The sequence below is a fragment of the Plutella xylostella genome, chromosome 12, assembly GCF_932276165.1.
Source record: "Plutella xylostella chromosome 12, ilPluXylo3.1, whole genome shotgun sequence".
Taxonomy (NCBI): Eukaryota; Metazoa; Arthropoda; class Insecta; order Lepidoptera; family Plutellidae; genus Plutella; species Plutella xylostella.
The window spans coordinates 832,225-841,048 of NC_063992.1; positions in this window are offsets into that span (position 1 = coordinate 832,225).

Here is an 8,824-nt window from a genome sequence, read left to right on the forward strand (position 1 = left end):
TACCATTCTTTTAAATTTTTGATAAGTAAAGATGTTACAGATTAATTGATTAAGTACTTCATAATATCGGCGAGAAACACACGAGTCCCGAGCAAAGTTCCAACACTTACTCTCATCCAAAAAGTAAAGATTATTTTATTTTAAAGTAAGAAAAATATGGAATAAAATCCAAATTATGTAAAACGAGACTCCCCACTGTTACGTAACAGCCTTTTCCCAATTAACTGAACTCCAGAGATATTTAATTTTACTTTCACCACAGAAATTTGAATACAAACTATTAGTTAACATCCAAATTGTGATTAGAGAGACACCATCTTGATGTGAACAGGCATGAGTACAAACTGATAAGTATCTGTTGAATTAATTATCGTGAATACTTTTGTGGCGCTCAGAGCTGTTCCATGGGTTTATTAATCTACTGTATTTAGATTTTGAATATAGCTCTTCATTGTGAACATGATACTCTTTGCCGAGAGTTACACTGGTGATGGTTTGATTTGGAAATTCTACGATAAAAAAAATTCTTTGGGAGGGACCTCTTTCAAAGTTAACAATTTGTCGTTGTGCTTAAATTTTGAATTTAAATTGTACCACAAAAATAGAACTAAGAGTTCCTTTATTGGAACTACCTACACACCTACCTACCTACACACATACATGCAGAAATTAGGCCTCTCCAGCCCCTGATTAAACTTATACCTAGTAAAGTTTATTTTTTCATTAGTTACTTCATTGCAGAACAGCTTCGTTCAAAGGCTTGCATTTTCCACGACCTTTCATGAGCAAGTAAATGCCAATTGAACAAGACAAATCTGTTTCATTTATTCCTATCAGTAGTGCCTATAGCAACTAGCATCAACGAGAAATATCGCTGAAGTAAATCACTAAAATTAGCTAAGGTTTCTCCGGAGCGCCACAAGATGGCGCCTGTGAGCTATCGCTCAAAATTAAACGAAGGATTTAAATAATTTCCTCGGCCGATACTATCCACGCCTACGTGGCTTCAACTTAGTGTTTTAAGGCGATTTGTTTAAATAAACAAAAACCGGCCAAGTGCGAGTCGGGCTCGCGCACAAAGGGTTCCGTAGCAGCAAATATAATAAACTTATTATGTAAATTACAGTTAAATCAACCTATCTCAAAAACTATAAGAGATACTTTGATCAAACCAAAAATCGTTGAAAGAGTTAATTAGCATGCATCACCTCTATTTTTTTTAGAATTTTATACCCCGTAGTTATAAAAATAGAGGGGGGGGGGACATACTTTTTACGACTTTGAGAGCTGATATCTCAAAAACCGTTCACTTTAAGAAAAATGTTTTTTAGAAAACTTTATATCATTTTAAAAGACCTTTCCATTGATACCCCACACGGGTATGTACATCGAAAAAAAAAATTTCATCCCTCAGTTACATGTATGGGGGGCCCCACCCCCAATTCTTTTTTTTACTATTTAGTGTCATATTTTTGTAGCGGTTCATACAACACATATTCCCATCAAATTTCATCACTGTAGTACTTATAGTTTCCGAGTAAATCGGCTGTGACAGACGGACAGACGGACAGACGGACAGACGGACATGACGAAACTATAAGGGTTCCGTTTTTGCCATTTTGGCTACGGAACCCTAAAAATGGCGAAGGATAATTTGTTAACCTGTGATACCTTGTTGTAAAAAAGCGAGCAATGTTTTTCTCACTTTCTAGATCCAGATTAATGTGGCAGACGAGGGGTTAAAAACTTGTGGACGATTTACTGTGAACAGTAACTGTAATGTCTTGAATGTAGACTCTAAACTTATTCATATATTACTAAAAGTAATATATATATAAAAATAATATATATAATACATGAATAAGTTTAGATCGAATACGATCTAAACTTATTCATATATTACTAACTATCTAGTACAATCAAGTGGTGAACTCCGACACTATATCTAGTCTACATTCAAGACATTACAGTTACTGTTAACAGTAAATCGTCCACAAGTTTTTAACCCCTCGTCTGCCACATTCACACAGTGCTTCATAATCATTACATAGTCGCGGCGTCCGAGCGCGCTTAGGGCTCATTCACACTACGCTACCTTGTGACAAAACTGTCCGGTACACAGACTTGCAAAAAAACCTGACCACCTAATCAGTAGTGTCATCTGTGCCTGTAATTACGTTATTTTAGGTAAATTTTCAATTTTAAAATATCTGGAATCAAACCACACTCGGGTGACGATGATTCTGTAAAGTTGTCTATCAGCTTTAAGTCTTACCCCCTTATTCATAGAAAAGTTACAAGACGTTTTAACTAATATACTGTTTTGTCCCTCTCTTTCAAAGAACAAATTGTTCTTTGTCGGAGAGGGACAAAACAGTTTATTAGTTAAAACGTTCAGTAACTTCTCTATGAATAAGGGGGTTAAGCTTTAAGTCTTAGTTAATCCAAAAAACGAAATCCCGAAAAGTTTTTTTCAAGATCCAAAATTCTAAACAACTAAAAGTGGCTAGCAATCAGCCTAGTGTGATGTCGCCCTAAGTCCGTATTCTACAGTTTGAGATATTGCAACACATTGTCGCTGGCCGGGCGCGGTAATCTCAGTCGCATCAATCATGCGAGTCGTTTGCCTCCACCCGCCGTCCCTTTGCTGGGGGTTACTCTATACTGATGAAAAACGAACGAATAAGATCTGTCGTGCAATCGGCACGTTTAATTCAACGAGATAGAGTCGTGGCCCGCGCATCAGCCGTACAAAACTAAGTTTTTTTTCATATAGAGTGACCCCTCTGTAACCTCCTCTTTTACTTTTTACAGTCTTGAGAACACCTTATGATGTTAGGTCTGCGTGCAGAAGCTGTTGGTGATTGTGTTGTAGTTTTTAGGGTGGTCTTAAATGTTTTTGCTAAGTATATGGGTTGCATTGTCACTGTCACTTTTACATCGAAATCCAAAGCAAAACTGTATTTTTTTTGTGCAATAAAATAAATTATTAAAGTTTTATTTACTACGGACATTATTATATCTGTAAATATGTAAACCTTATAAATATCGAATTAAAAACAAAAAAAACCAATACAAAATAATAATATAAAAACGCAAGTGTCTGAATCCGGCTCTAAGGTCCGTATCTGAGACAGACCACGATTTGAAAAAGGGTTTGGGAACAACGAATTTGCATGATTGATTGAAAATAATAAGTTGGGTTAGACGATTTAAGTAATTATGTAATTATGTGTATGTACACATATTGGGGTAAATAATAATAATACTTAGAGGAAATATAATTTGAATGCAAACAAATAGTTAATGTTGTATTATATCTATATTATATAAGTATATCATATCTTCCTACAAGTAGTACGAGATAGTCTCATATAACGTACCTACAGGTAAGAAAAAAATACGTTACAACTTATCCAAATTTACTATTTCGTCTACCGTTACACAGCAACAATCACATCTCAAACATTACGTCTTACATAACGTCTTCCTGATTCGCAAAAAAAGTAAAAAGAGAGTAAAACTCCCCAGACATGCCAGTCCGCAGTCCGGACGGATATGGTGGCATCGTTTAGGGCTAGCCTCTATGTTTAGAGCGGTTCGTGAGCGCTGCGCCCGCGCCGCCGCCCGCGGGCGAACCACAATTATGGACTACGCGGCACGGAGCAGCGATGGGCAAAGATGTCGGATTTCAGGTGGAATTTCGCATGGGTATTTGATCTGGGATTTTGTTATGTAAGTCTAGTTAAATTGAAAGGTTTACGTTTGTTGTCCTTGGAGATGTAAAGTATTGATGTTATTTGATTTATATTTTAGTAAATTTTGTGTACCTATTACTGTAAACATTGCACAATACAAAAAACTACTATTATAAATAATTTCAGGCTTTTTTTCTCTTATTTTTGGGTTTTTAAATATTATCTCAAGCAATCACGACACGAATGATGAACCTACATATGTTCAACATACCAAAATATTCGACACTCCATCTGTACCAAACGCCTCATCTGCGTGCAACAATCTGTGGCCGATGTTAATGCGGGCGCGGCGACGCCCACTGCGCTATCAGGCACATCCCCGCAAATATATGTTAAATATGCAAGCGAGCACCCCGGATAAAGTACGACGATAAAGGACGCAATTTACATCGCCCCGGGCCGCCCGGCCGGCCGGTGTTTACCGAAAATGTCCGAAAATCGATTCCGAATTTGAAATTCTTGTGTCATGTGTCTTGGCGGCCAGGATTAGGAAATGTGAGATTCCAAATTTGAATGAATGTTTTAATGGCCAGGTTCAGTAGGTAGGTTTTTCATCAGTTATGTAACTATAACTGAAATTGTATCATAACTACTAGAGGTTTTAATTTGTACATAATATACAATACGTATGCTGGCAGTTTTAACCATAATATTATGGAGAATTTCTAAATGTGATTACTTAAATTAAAATAATTCATAAGGTGAGTGGTGTAAACAAACACAAGACTAGATTGCTGGTACAGTTTAAACAACTGTGTGTTATACTGAAACTAGTTAATCAATTATCAACTCAAAGGAAGTGCAGCGCCTACCTCTACCGCCATTCTACTGCCCAGTGCCCACCGAGCATTGCAAGAAAAGCATTAATTACAAATTGAAAAGGAAACAGTCAGTTACAGCCTTAGGATTGCCAGCTTTGTACTGCTACGTAGAGGTATAATTATAAATTAGAAAACAAACAAACGCGATGAAAATATTTATATTTACCGTTAGTATTTTTAACAAATCTCAAATTCCGTGCGATATGAGAGCAGTGGGAAGCACAGTTATTAGTTAGCCACAAAAAGAGGATGTCTGACCGGGCAGCGCACGCAATCTCAAATTTTACCTAAATTCGTTACCGCAGGGCTTTCGTATTAAAAGATCGATTGTGCAGTTTTATAATACCCATACCCAAGGGCACATTAAAATATTCTCCGCGGAATACATGGTTTTATGTGAATTTAATAAATACTGGAGTGTAAAGGAAGTTGTCGTAAGTGAAGGAACCTGATCGGAATTTAAGTACCTATTTTTGAGCGGTGCCGTTGGAAAATATTGTAAAAAATTGCTGTAGGTACTGAGCGAGAATAAAAAAAGTACTGCTTGGCCCTCGAATAATTTTGGGTGCTATAGTAAACCAGCATGATAGACTTTGTGCAGTAATCATTGAAGATTATGTAAAATCGTTATAATTTTTGATAACCAGAGGATATCAGCATCTGTCTTTATTTTATCTTATGACATAGAGAATAGCTGTAGGCCACTGGTCTCCAAAGTGACAAAAATAATCATAGAAATTAATTGTCCATCACATCTAAGATCACTAATTAAGATACAACCCAATATTATATTTCAAAAAGCCACTAAACTTAAGTGTTATCTTCAGAAATCAATTACGTAAATGTAAAAAGCTTAATTTTATAATGATGTTGGGAGATAAAACGTAGGGCTTCGGTCTTAGCACGCGGCTAATAAATATTCGGACGAGTACTGGCTCGTTAAGGTCCCAGGTTCGGTTCTTGGAACTGTCGGGGATCATTTTTATGGCATTTAAAGTGTTATTTGCATTTGTAACTGAATTCTTGCTAAATAACTGTTGTATGATTAAGAGCGCTGCGTGTTGTGTTTAAAACTTGTTAGGTTTTGGATTTTAGGTTATCAGTAAGTGCACTAAAACGATTTAGGTACTTAAAATCACTTAGGTATCGGACTTTGGTGATCGGTTTTAGAGGTTGATTTAGAAGTCAGGGTGTCTTTGAGAGATTATAGAAAAATGTGGTGATATATTAGAGAGCCAACACTACAAGCCTAGCAGTGCCAGTGAGCGGGCATAAAGAACGATCGATAACTATTGGGGTAGACATGTGTATGAGACACTTTTTATAGCATATAAGGCTCGTTATTGAGAGCAAAGAACATATTTATTAAAATAATATTATAATTTTACTGACTCAAAATAAATAAGTTTCAAACGTAAGTACCTACACAATTCTAGAGGTATTAGTCATAGTGGTAAAACCAACAATCTTAAAAATAATTTTAATTAATTAATTTTTAAACTACAACTAAGTTGTTATAACTACAACCGCGCATTTTTTATTTTACCCTACTGACAAATAAAATAAGGGAAAGGGCTAATATTGACAAATAGTCATCATCAGCAATGAAAGCGGGAAGCTAGCAGTAATCCGCGAGACGTAACAGACGTCGGCCACGAGCGCGGATCACGCGCGGGGGATTTTTCAACGTCCGATCGAAATCGACAAGATGGTGCATTCCTTGCTGATCATCTGCTTTTTAATAATAATAATATAATATACTAAACATTCAACTTTATACATATGAAAAAACTGCGTAGTTATCCATTTAAAAAAAAAAGTGAAAAAAGTTTTATAAGCTCCGCTCTAGGTCGTTTCTGGTTCAACGCATTTTGTCGACCATACAGTGCGGTAATACAGCTGAGGTGATGGGTACTTTTGAGCGAGGAACGATATAGGGCGGTATTTTCGACTAAATTCAAACGAAAGTTATGGTTAATGATGTTCTATGTATTAGTTTAAGAAGTTGACGAAGCATGTTGTTGAAATAAATAAATGATCCAATGTTTTTTAGCCTCGCATCTTGATTCCTGATACTATTATTATCATTATAACATTAAGCGATGTCTCGGTTGCCATCTGCCTGCCGCCGGGTACCTTCAGTATTACAGCCGAGAGAGATTGCATATTATTATGCAATGTATGTAACATTATCAAATATGTGCAATACGTCATACTTCCTGTTAGTATTAAAAAAACTCTCTTAATCTGTTTGTTGTAAAACATTCACTACTGTAGTGTTATTACTAGATATCTACAATACTAGTTTGAAAATTAAATCTACTCACGAAAAAGTATTTCTTTCTAAATAGTTTCTTTGTGATTACTTTTTCACTGACAAATTTTAAACAATGCGTGTCCAATACTCCCGAGAAGCCCACAACTCATTCAAAACACAATGATATGCACAAAACCGTTCCACGCACTTCAACATTATGTAAAGTTATGTAAAGTACAACAGGTGATCAGTTCGGAATGCACCGCGCCTGCGCACGTCGGCAAACACAAAGCGACTAACGAACCAACCAAATGAGAGCATATCATTTATTACTTACTGTATCGATTTTTTGTTTATTTTATACTATAGTATTGTTGCTTGTTAGCCAACGAAAGTTACTGTGTGAAATATCGATATAACAATTCGCCATATCACTTTTTCTTGCTAAAAAGTTATTTTATTTATGTATATTATTTTGTCAAGGACAAGGAAAACTACCAAACCTTGGATCACAGCTGAAACATGGCAACTGATAGATGCGCGAAAAGAAGCCAAATCTCTGCTGCACGGGAACACGTCTGCGGCGCAGTACAGGGACATGGAGAGAAAAGTGAAACGGGGAGTACGACGTGATAAAAGAAAGTGGGGAGATGACTTGGCTAGAAAAGCCGAAGATGCAGCGTACAAGGGAGATACCCGTACACTCTACCAAGTCATAAAAGAAATCACGCGGAAACCAAGAAAACCCTCTCGCCCTGTTAAAGATAAGACAGGAAAGCTACTGTGTGAGCCTGGCGAAGTATTGCGAAGATGGAAGGAGTACTTTCAGGAGTACTCAGAGTCGACCAACACGATGGGGTGGAAGCCGAGCTGAACTGCGCGAGGCACACTCAAAATATAGACTTCGACGCTAGTCCACCTTCCATAGCTGAAATATTAGCTGCGGTAAAGAAGCTCAAGAGTCACAAGGCACCAGGACTCGATAATATTTCAGCGGAAATGCTCTAAGCCGATCCGCTTGCAACAGTAGGCATCCTGAAACCAGTCCTCGAAAAGATTTGGGAGACAGAGAAGATACCCGAGGAGTGGAAGAAGGGGGCAATCGTTAAACTCCCAAAGAAGGGTGACCTAAGTGACTGCAGAAACTGGCGAGGGATCACATTACTGCCTATAGTGTCCAAGATACTGAATGCCATCATCCTCTACAGAATCCAAAACCGGGTAGATGAACATCTTAGGAGTGAACAGGCAGGATTCCGCAGGGGAAGAAATTGCACGGACCAAATCAACACACTCCGCATAATTCTGGAAGCATCAACAGAGTGGCAAAAGGCCCTTTTCCTGACATTTGTGGATTTTGAGAAGGCCTTTGATAGGGTACACCAGTCAGCGATATGGGATACGCTGAAATATTTTCACGTTCCGAATAAAATGGGAAACCTTATTAAAGAAGCCTACAATGGCTACACTTGCCAAGTAATCCACGAAGGGAAGCTGAGCGAACCAATAAGCCCCAATATTGGCGTCAAGCAGGGCTGCATGTTATCCCCACTACTCTTCATCATGATTACCGAAGTAATTTTGGATATGATGGAGCAGAATGGCAAAGGAGGTTTGGATTGGTCCGATGGAACATCTCTAGAGTATCTCGCTTTTGCGGACGATCTTTGTCTTTTCTCCGAAAATAGCGCTGATATGCAAAGGAAACTCAATGACCTCGTCCATTTGGGTAACCGAGTGGGCATGCATGTCAACAGAGAAAAGACAAAGTCAATGCGAGTAATGACTGCGGACCGTACTCCATTTAAAATCAACGGCCAATCCATTGAAGATGTTGACACCTTCACCTACCTGGGAAGCAAAATCACACCAAATGGTGGAACTGACGAGGATATCGGCAACCGCATCAACAAAGCCCGTGGAGCTTTTGCCATGTTAAGCCCAGTGTGGAGGTCTTCCGCATTCCGTCTCCAAACCAAGATCCGCCT